The following is a 9417-nucleotide window of genomic DNA, read 5'->3' on the forward strand; positions in this document are numbered from 1 at the left end:
TTTTCAAGTCAACCAGACCTGCTAGAAAGCTTCTGGGGGGAAGGGGGGGGCGGATGGTGATGGCAGCTCAACCGGGAAAGCCTGGCTAATAGGCAGGAAGATTCTGAAGGTCTTTGTAAAAGTTCAGGCATGGTAGAACCTGAACCTTCCAGTCCTTCCCTTTTAGGCTAGGGGTCTGGTAGGAAGCCAATCTTGGTGATGTTTATTTATCTATGTTCAGGCGTTTACTGTGTGGCACTAATGGTGCTAAGTGTTACCCAGGACAGAGGAGCAAAATACAGGACTTGGTTGGCACTTTTCCTCAAAACGTTCCAATGAACTTGGAGAAGGGAAACACCCTCATGAAGTAGACTCAAGCAAAGAAGCATATTAATATCTGTCTGGTTGCGTGGTAAAGACGACACATGTTCAAGAACACGGAAATGTTCATAAAGGACCTTCAAATTGGGGGGTGGGGCATTGGATTCAGGACTGAACAGCAAGATGCTAGATTTTGGTTTTTTGTTTTGTTTTTTTTTGTTGTTGTTTTGTTTTGGGACAGGGTCTCACTATGTAGCCCGGGCTGCCTTCAAACTCACAGAAACCCACCTGTGTCCGCCTCCCTGAGAACTAGAACTAAAGGTATGCGCCAGCCGTGGTCACATTACCCGACTGTCCTAATTATAACATCCAGCACACACGGTAGCAAATAAGACACAAACTCTTGTACACCTTTAATTCCAGCTGTGGAGGGTCAGAGGCAGTGGGTGTGAGTGTGAGGTGATGTGTATCTTTGTGAGTTGGGGGCTAGCCTGGTCAATCAACATAGTGAGTTCCAGGCCAACCTGGGCTGCACAGTGAGACCCGGTATAAAACACCTAACAATATGTATTCTCGAGATGTTTTCGTGGAGACAGCCATCTATCTGTAATGGTCACCTCACTATAAAATTTGTTTGAAGTTAGTAAGGCAAAAAATAAATGCATGATAGAAACCGTTTGCTGTTACTGGATTAAAATGCTAACATTAAAACATTAGAACCAAGTCCAGGCAAGTCTTGTTTGGACTGCGCAGCTTTTGATCTCACAGCATTTCCCACAAAAGCTGCCTTTCCCCCTTGCCCTGGAAACATCTGCAGGCTCAGCTTCTGCACCAGGTCAGCGTTCTCGCAAGGCTACGTTCGCGCTACGTTCACCCGGGCCGAGTGGCAGATGGCCTCTGCAGTTTTCCACGGCCCTGGTCCGTCACCTTTCTTCTCTCTCCCAGCTTGCGTTCCTGGTGCACGCTCGCTCACAGGCTTCTGTTGACATCTGAAATTGTGATTCGGGATGAGGTCCAATCCTCTCTAACACACTGCGGCTTTTTGCAGGGCGCTTTCTGCTTGGACAGATTTACGTGGCAGCTCTGCTCTTCAGGCGACCCGTGCCGCCAAGCTCTTCCCTACGCTGATCCTCAATCTGTTTCTTATAACCCCGAATCTCCCTGACTTCTGTCCTTTAAAGTCAAAGATGTCTTTCTTCTACTTTGTGTGCTGCATCGTCAATTGTACCTGTCAGGCGACAGTAAAAGCGGTATGAAGACAGTGTCGCTCTCTGCTTGACCCCGAGCATTCCTTGCGCTCGGTTGCATTTTTCTTTCTTTGGTTCTCTAGATTTATTAAATTAAACTCTTCATTTGGAGTCAATTGCAAATTCATATTCAGTTGTAATAAATACTAAAGACTGGCCTTGTGTTTTCCTTATTCAATTTAATCAATTGGAAAATCATTGAAACTCTAGAGAATAATATTACAACTACAATGATGGCCCCAACACTCTTGGGATACTGAACCTTTCTATCAACACAGAGAATCCCTTTAAATCACACAGGTCCCAAGCCCCCCCGCCCCCCATTCCAATCTCTAATACATGTTTTCTTCTTCTGATTTCATGAATATCCTTCGCCTCTCAGCATGAGTATCTGGTGATTTGCTATTGTGTGTGCCCAAAGACCCTTCCTTTTTATAGCTGGGTAGTATAACATGATATCGATCGATACATGTGCTTGAGTGTTTACGACAGTGCACGTGTGTCTGTTTCTACATTTTTTCCTGTATGGATAAAGTTGATACCAACCCTCCGTACAGCTTTGCTGGTAAACACACTTCTTTATATTTTTCTAGAATAATGTCCATAAGAAATGGTGGGTAATATAAATAGTTTCCTTTTTCTTTTAAAGAACAGTGCCAGATTCTTTGGAAGAGGAGCATTTCATATTTCCTCTATAAATGTGTAACTCAGATTTCTATGCTGTCGTTAGCATTTGGTACGACCGAGGCTTTTTTTTTTTTTTTTTGCCAGGATCTCACTGGAACCCAGGCTCACCTTGATCTCCCTGTGTATTCAAGACTGGCCTCAAACTGAAATCCTATCTCAGCCTCTCTAGATCTGGGATGATAGCTGTAAGCTACCAGACCCAGTTTCTTGCTATCCCCACGTTTTACATTTTAGTTATTTTGATATGGGACAGCAGCATATATATTTAAATTAAAATTCTCCTCTTTCCCCCTACAAACTCTCCCACACACTCCTCCTATTAGAATGTTTTTCATCTCTGACCTCTAATAGCTAGGATGCTGAACTTCTCTCTTTTTGTTTACTTGAATCTGCGTATCTGGTGAAGTGTCTCATATGTGTTGCATGTTTCCTAACTAGATCACCCGTGTGTTATGCCTGTGTATTGAGGCTTGTCACAGGCTTCAAGTGCTACTACTTTGTCAGTTGTGTGTTTTGGATCTATTTTCTTAGACTCTGTAGCTTGTTATCTACCGATAGGGACCATTTACAAAGAGAAGCTTTAAAATGTCAAAGTTTTTAATTCATTGGTTTTCCTTTCAGTGATTGTGCTTTGAATGGGAAAGCTGAGTATCCACTTAGCTCTGGATCCTTGAGATGTTTCTAAAACACTGCAGTTTTGCATGCTGTATGTGTACCGTGCTCTCTTTTGAGTTAGTTTCCACACTGAGTGCGAGACCTAGGGCTTTCCTTTTTGCCCATGGATCACCGTCTACTCCAGCACTGTTTGTGGGAAAAGCTGGCTTTTCCTGAATTCTCCTGAATTCCTTTGACATCTTTGCCAGGCATCAGTCAGCACGTTTCGGTGGGGCTGTTTCTGATTTCTCCTCTGTTCTCCTAGTGTGTTTAGCCTTTCATAGATACCACATGATCCTGCTTTCTGTACTAGGTGATTCCTGAATCTGGAGACTGGAGAGTCTGATGTTTCTCTCAGTCTTCTCTTTTATAAAATTGTTTGAGTCAATTTGATTCTTTTAACATAAAGTTAGAGCAATATTGTCAACAGCCAGAGAAACCACTTGAGGTTTTGATAGGCATTGCATTGTCACAGCTTCTATGATGTGAGCAAGATGTGTCTTTTTATTTATTTAGACTTTCTTTGTCCTCCTTTCTGATCATTAATAATATCAGTATAAATATTCTGCATGTCTGTTAGGTTTACACACATGCACAACACCACACACACACACACATGCATACAGACATGTGCATGCACTCACAGAGTTTGTAAATTTTGTGCTCAAAAGTTTGTTGTTAGTTTATAAAATATAATTTATTGTTGTATATTTATCTTCTATCCTGCACACTTCCGGAAGTTACTAACTGCAAGACTTTCGATGGATGAATTTGATACATACTCAGTCTGCTCATTTGCAATGGATTTATATATCATTTATTTCTTTTCCCCCATTGATTGCAGAAGATAAACACAGGTCTTTTATGTTATTCCCACCTTGTAAGACCAGCGTTAATCCTTAGGTGAAACAGCGGAGTTCCAGTGCTGACCCAGATTCTATTAGATCCTTTCCAAGCAGAAACTATTCTACTACGTCCATGTTCTTCTGAGCATTTTTGAGGAATGATTATCGAACGTTTTTTCTACTTTGGTTGACGTGATTTTGCACTTGTTCTTTAGTGTATCAACGTGGTGGTGCACTTCTATGGCCTCTGTATCCGCTCCTGCTTGCATGTTCCTCCTGACTTCCATGCAGGGTGACTACAAACTGTCAGAGGAAATAAACTGTTTCTTCCCCAAGTTGCCTTCAGACCTGGTATTTTATCACAGCGATACAATCTATAACACACTGGTGTCCACCACTAAATTAAGAACTATATGTAAGTAAGGAATGACAGGTTTGGGAGAAATATTCTTCTCCAGGGATGGGGCTCTCAATTGACTATCCAATACCAAGCAATCAGCTTTGAAATCATATACCTGCAAGAAACACTGCACGGATTGAGAAGATTTATTTATGCATTTATGCATTTACATATGGGTAATGATCACCAAGAAATAGAGGGCATGAATCGGAGAGGGAGTAAGAGTGTTGCTGTTGGTTATGAGACAGGTTAGAGCAGGAAGAAAGGGAAAGGAAAGAAATGGTGTAGTGATATTTTATTTTAATGTAAAAAAAATCCCAGGAATTATGTTTAATTAAATATTTCTAGAATTCAGTAACTGGATTTTATAAATGTATTATCTTTCCCTTATTCAAAATAAATTATAAAAAGAAATATTACCTATAACTTGTCTTGTTTCTTATTTGGCTAGACAGAAAAAAGCATTTGTTGGACTTTTCTAGTTGACTAGCTTCTTCAGCACCAACTGGTGTTGCAGAAGAGTTAAGAACTCCAAGGAACTCACTTCTGTGCCATTGTTTGAGACCTGAGGTGATTAGCTGGGTAGTCTTCCTTGGAACTTTCAGAGTCTTGCCAAGACTTTCAGTATGTTTTTCCCCGACGGTGTTTAGTTGAACTCAATGAGGGGAAGAAGGAAAACTGTGTATTTCATGTTCTTGGCAGAAACCTGCGCTCTTCTTTCGTTAGCAAAACCACGTTGCATCACCTAATCTTCATCTGCGCTTAGAGAGGACCCAGAATTCCACAGCAGATAGACCACATGCACAGGTACAGCTGCGTCTAACCTGACGATGCTGTTTTAGAACAGTTCTGGCTGAGGAAGCCATGGTTTAGCCTTCCATTCATATTTATTCATGTGAGTTATGGGCCAGGTTCTATGTTGGGGGCTATAGCATGACAGAGCTGCAAACCACAGTTGTCTGTCTACCTCCCCAAGTTACTTGGGATTAGCCCTTCATTCAAAGTGAGCCTTTAAAGGGAAACGACTGCATGTGCATCCCCTCATACCTGGTTTAGTCTTCTTAGATGCATCGTCCCTTTTACTCATAGAGTTCCGCTCTCTGTTCTTACCTTGAGTTAGAAATTCAAGCCTTCTGAGATCTGCAAAGAACAATATCATCAGACCTGCATGGCACATTGTCTGAAGAAATAAAAAGCAAGAGATACTTGTCAAGATTCAGTTTACTAAGGGTCCAGGCTCTTCTTGAGGTGGCCTTCCAGTATGTGCAGCAGAAAGGCTAGAATGCTTGCCCGTTTACTGCTGCGAGGCTGTGCAGCATGGTCTGTAGATGGCTCATCATAGATCCATTTCCTATCTACTGCTTTCCATTTCCTGCCATTCTTTAATACTTCCAGTTCCCCCACACAATCCTCCTTTCCCGGATGGCAGGAATGCACGTGGACTCCATCCACGCCAACCTTCAGGTGTGCATGTGGTAGGCAGTGAAAGTCCCATCTTCTGTCAGTGTGTTAATTGGGTAATGTAAGGTGGGAGGTGTGAAAAAAGACCTTCTGGGGGACCCAGGAACCATATGTTCACCAATACAGTATTCTAAATTTTACACATCCCTGTGACACCCGCATCTTATATCCTAGTGGAGGTAGCTGCCAACAGAAATAAGGAAAATGGCTACTCTCCGCTGCTCAATGCAAACAGCTGCATCCTGGGGGCATCATGCACTACGCCTGTGCCTTTCTGCAGGAGGTCAGATGGCAGAGAAACACAGCCCACTTTAATCAGGCAGGACATGTCATTTTCGTCTCCACAAAGGTGTCATGTCCCATAGACTGGGTGTGAATAGTTATCTCAAGTAAAAGTACTTTAAGATACAAAATTAAATTCAGGTCCGCAGCTTCCTGAGTCGTGTTGTGAGCACTCATGAATTCTCTGTGAACAGACCCCCATGATGATCAAAGATTAACTATTGCAGAGATTCACCACCTCATCGCTTCTTAATCGTTCCTGCCCTGGAGACTTTTGCTTTGCTTAGAAGTAACATTTCCTATCAGATTGTTTTCCTATTTGACCCCAAGGACGGTTCCCTTCCTGTCTTTTTGCATCTGTCCTGCTGCTGAGCTTTGCTGTTGCTAATGAATAGACCTTTGCCATCTCCTGGTTTTGCATTTCTTAGTTCACAGTGATCTCAATCTGCTCACACTTAGCCTGGGACACTTGGCACTAGATTGGTCCCTTGCACTTAGCTGGGTTCTTTCCTCCTGAATCAGGTCAAGGTTCCCTAGCAGTTTAGTCTGTAGTTGTCTTGGTTTGAACTATATCCTCGATGCACTTGTCCTCATCATATTGATCTCATGCCTCCTCTCCATCAGAAATTTTGAGCAAGAGGCTTTATTAGTCTTCTACGACTGAGCTTAACTTTTAGACTTATTTTTGTTAAAAATCTCAGCGTGTGCTTTAAGCCGAGGAGCAAGCAGTACTTTACTACTGCACCAGTAAAGCTGAAAGTGGGGCTCGCTCCATCAGCTCTGCAAAGAAAGCTGGAACACAAATTTCAGAGAATAAGCATTCCTTCCTCTCCTTAGAGCACCCGTGAAGATAATCTGAAAGGTACCAGATACTCTCTTCTGTTGGTAACATTTTAGTTGGCAGCATTTCTATTCACAGAAACATTCTTAATAGAAGCAGCATGAAGTTCAGCCTCACTAACACTGAAATCTAAAAATTCCCAAATTCTTCCAAGACAGAAGATCAATTCAAAATAAGCCTAGTGACCAGTTAAGACACACAAATGTTACTTTTCTCCAGCCCCCATAGTAACCTGACCTATCAAGGAGCACACAGAAAGACTATTGATATTTCTGGAGGATTCTGCATAAGGCATCTGGATGCCTTATGGAATCTGATAAGGCGGCTGGAAACCAAGACTTAGAGCAGGCCCATTATCTAGAAATGTAACCATTCCTTGATAATAAGGACTTCCTAGTCTGTGCATGTGTTTCTGTAAGTATTGGGGAACTGTAGAAAAAGAGTTAAAAAAAAAGACTTTCATTACTGATTAAAGTCAGCTGAAAACTAGTTATATCACTAAGTATGAGATTTTATAGCAAAGTATACACTTAAATAAAACATGGAGTTGTAGAAAAAAAGAGAGGAAAACCAAAGATTAAAACCAGTGAATTTAAAATGATCTTTTGTTGGAAGTATGAATAAGAGATCCATAGAAAACAAAAGGAACTTTAACTTCCAAGAAAAAGAATAAGTAAACTAAGAAATGTACGACAACATGATACTATACACATATAACTGGATGGTTAGGTATTAAAAATATACTTGAAAACTTACTTAAAAGTTAAAAGAATAATCTTAAATTAATATTTTATGAGCCTATCTAACAAAATTCAATTTAAGATATATTCCATTAAATGCTACTTTTTGAACCACAATAGAAATAATCCACTAGGATATCATTAAAGACTTTAGAAATGGGCAGATTGAATTCTGATTCACATTTCTACCTGTTATTTGGAAAACAGTCTACAAATGTGTATATTGAAGCTATTAGACTTAGTTGTATCATGCAAAGAGTGGTCATCGGATTAGAAAGCCCAAATCAGAAGCATTGTTAAACATTGCTGTTCAACTTGTAGTATGCTAAAAGTGAATGTTTTATCTACATTAACAAATGTGATCAAGTTAAATACTTTTGGAATATTCAGTTTTTATTATTTGGAAAGACTTCATAAAGCATCTTGAGTTTTTGTCTTTACATTTTTTTCAACTTCAAAAGTATAGAATTTTGTAACTCTTATGCTTATGTTTCTGTTAAATTCCATTTTCATTAAGCTTGTTTACAAATTTTCCTTCCTTGAAATTAAATGCATACGTTTAAAAATGTATATGTTCACATTTTGGACACATTTTTGTTTTTGTTTATCATCATCATCATCGTCATGCTACATGCCACAGCATGCCCGTGGCGATCGGAGGATAACTTGGAGGAGTTGGTGTCTCCTCCCACCTTGTTGATTCAGGCTCCCTTTTATCATCTTATCCATGCTCCAATCTAGCTTCTGCGCAGTCCTCTGGTTGCTGCCTCTCATCTGGCTGCAAATCTTCTCGGATTACAGATATGAGCCAGGGCATCAGGTTCTTTGTGTGAATTCCAGGAACTAAACTCTGTTCATGAGGCTTGTGCCACCAATACTCTCAGCTGCTGAACCGCTGTTATTTCTTTTGTTTGACTTAAAGCTCTTATTTAGCCCATGGCATGTCACTGTTTCATGTTGATTCCCACTAACCTGACCTGTCTACACTATCAGACCCAGGGTGTCGGGTCTTATATTGGATGTTCTTGATCAATTTAGAGTTCAATTTTGTGCAGGGTGTGAGATAAAGATAATGTTTCGTTCTTTTACATGTAGCGATTCAGACAGACATCTGTTGAAGTTGATGTCTTTTCTCCAGTGTGCACGTTTTGCCTCTTTGTCAAAAGTCAGATGCCTGTAGACTCTCAGGCCTATGTGTGGGTCTTCAATTCTATTCCATGGATCATGAGACTGCTTTTATGCCCAGGCCATTCCTGTTTCACTATTTTATCTCTGTAGTATAATTTGAAATTCAAGCTGGACCTACCTCTAGCTGTTCTTTTATTGTTCAGGATATATGTATATATGCATATGTATATGCATATGTATATGTATTTATATATTTGCTGTCCCAAGTCTTCTCTGTATCCATGTAAAATTTAAGATTATTAATATTTTTAGTTCCTGTGGCAAATTGCATTGGGATTTTGATGGGGATTGCATTGAACTTGTAAATTTCTTTTGGTATGATGGCCATCTTTACAATATAATAATTACATCAACCTATAAGCATGGGAGTTCTCTCTGTCTTTTGGTATCTTATTCAATTTCTTCCCCCACCCCTGGTGTCTTGAAGTTTTGGTTCAATAGATTAGTGCCTCAGTCAGCCCATATAAGAGAAGCTTCTTTTTACAGCATGTGGTGGTTAACACAGACCCACACCTGATCAAAGGGCAAAGGATAGGATGCTGGGGAATGCTGATCCCTAACTACATAATACTCCTCCACCCAAGACTTAGGGATAATGGTAGAAGAGGGGGCAGGAAGATCATAAGAGTCATAAGTGGTGCAAGACTACAAGGAAACATTATTTTCTAGACAAAGCAAGGCGGTTGCATATATAAATTCACAGTGGCCGAGACAGCATGCATGAGACTACAAAATTCCAGCATAAAGAGCAGAGGTAGAGATGAAATTCCAC

The sequence above is a fragment of the Rattus norvegicus genome, chromosome 3 (genome assembly GCF_036323735.1).
Source record: "Rattus norvegicus strain BN/NHsdMcwi chromosome 3, GRCr8, whole genome shotgun sequence".
NCBI lineage: Eukaryota > Metazoa > Chordata > Mammalia > Rodentia > Muridae > Rattus > Rattus norvegicus.